We start from the raw sequence: 2,500 nt of genomic DNA on the forward strand, positions 1-2,500 counted from the left end.
AATTCAGGTTAATTAGCAGGGAACTTCACTACTTTGGGGAAGTATATTTACAGATTGCAATACAGCTTGACACTGTTTCAGAGATAATAATATTAAATGTGATTATCCTTATGTTATTGCTTAATAAAACAGTAGTGTGGCATCTTCAATAACATTCAGATTTCTTGAGATACTTTGCATAACTGAATAGAACATCAGCAAATATAAAACTATTATATTAATTTATGTATATCTAATTTACAATCTAGTTAACTAGGTAGTAAAATAGTTTTTGATTTTTAGAGCACCCCATTCAAAAATGAAGGCCAAAATTCCAGTCTGATACATAAATATAACATCAATTTTTCTCTAAAATGTTTTTTTTTTTTTTTTACCCCCCCTCAAAGCAGTGATCAAAAGATCACAAACCACTTTGGAAGCTTAAACAGTTACTAGCCATTTCTTCAACTCCAAAAGAATTCTAACAGGAAGGTCTATTCTAATTTCAGTAGCAGTTTTGAAAACCTGTTTCTATTCATATGCAAGGGACTTTTTAAAAAGTGATACAGAATTTTAAATCTGTGTCTTCAACTTATACCTTATCAATAATACATGATATATATATATACACATATATATATTCATTAAAATTATTACAAAATAATTAAATCAAATCCAGATTTTTTTTCAATATTCATGTACCGTAGTGCTTTGAGACACTAGACAAATGATTTTGTTAAAATGACTTTTAGTTGAATTCTCATGACATAAATAGTCCAACAGTGTCTGACTATTTAACAGTGTATGAAAATCACAAATTAAAGGTTTAAAAAAGACTGTTACACAAAAAATTTGAGTATATTTTTTAAATGAATTGTACTGAAAGGAGAGCACAGCTTACAGCTAATATTAAGTAATCATAGAGTCTTGATAGAAAAAATATACAAATTCAACAAAATGATTTATAAAACACTTTCTGTAATGCGCATTTTTTAAAAGACAGTTCTGAGTTACCTGATTTTTTTATTTGTTTATTTATTTATTTTTTTATAAGTTGTCACATTAGATCTGACTGGTAGAAATATTTCACCTGGAAGAGAGACACTTCCGGAAAGGATGAGGAAGATGATTAATCTGGGAGATCAAAATACTGAGTGGTAGCTTTAAATAGCTTATTGTGCCTCTAAATTACTTTGCTAATTTAAAACACTATCACCTGATGAATGCAATTTCTTTACCAAGATAGGATAACAGTTAATACACCACAAACAGAATCAATATTAAAGTATGGTTTAATATACAGAAAGTCATACAAATGGTCACTACTTGAAGTGCCACATGAGGCCACCACCACTGACCACAACTAGATTACAGGTTAAATTTCCCTCCTCAACCAAATGGTAAATAAATTCAGGGCAGTATGTTAACACATCCAAAATTTTAAATAGCAAATCTTTTAAAACATAAAGTAGCATGGAACAGAAACAACACATAGGATTATACTCCTCTGTGGAGAAAACAAACAGATGTTCTTAATGTTCAGAGTGAGTTAGCGAACAACTAGATTTTATGCCACAATATATGCTCCTGATGCAAAGGGTACTTGTCACTTATGGTCGGGCAGATCTCCTGAAATGAAGTCAGTAAAAGAAACACAAAGCAAGGAAACTGAGATTCATGTCATTTCCTTTGCCTGAGATGATTTCTTTCATACAGAAGGATGATTATCATGGCAGCTTTTTCTGCCTTACCTGTCCCAAAAGCCAACATCAGTCATTGCTTCGTAATATGATTGTCATATTCAGTTGACGAATTGTTACACTGTAAATCAGTGACAGCAATTCTCAGAGATGCGCTTAGGACCTGAGAGATGCATTGGCCCACTATATGTGAAACATTTTAACTATTTTGCAGTTTTCTTTTGTGCCCTTGCATAGCAATGAAATGGACTGCTGCTTCACCCTGCCAGATAGTAATCAACTCGCACTTGCAGCTTTTGAATGAATAAAATTGTAACAAATGCGTAGACCTACCTGTGTTATTCCCCACTATCATCCTCTATTAGTTTTCATGAAATATTTTTTTCATAAATGGAAAGGCAAAACAGGTGTTAGATTATGTTTGACAAATTCATATCATTTAAATAATTAAAACTAATTTGTGTTCAGCGCTACAGTTGCATTTTTATTAGAGAAACAAGTACAAATAGGCATCACTACAGAGCTGTTTATTCAATAATGAGATTAAATAAAATGGATTTTGCAGTCTCTTTTTTTTTTCTCATTAACATGGTATTGGAACTCTAACTTCTTGTGCCCTAGCAGTGTAGAAACAGCTGCTCACCCACTATAATTCCAAAAAACTTTTACTTTAAAGCTACATGTCTTCTTAAATTATCTCTAAAAAAATATTGTAAGCAAAATACCCAAGGCTCTCAATTTAAACAATGTTTGCATTATAAATCTGAAATTATACTACTTTTTAATCACAAAACTTTCATTTACAAATAGTAGTATATATG

Source organism: Rhea americana, unplaced genomic scaffold (genome assembly GCF_003343005.1).
Source record: "Rhea americana isolate MKP2758 unplaced genomic scaffold, rheAme1 scaffold_18, whole genome shotgun sequence".
Lineage (NCBI taxonomy): Eukaryota > Metazoa > Chordata > Aves > Rheiformes > Rheidae > Rhea > Rhea americana.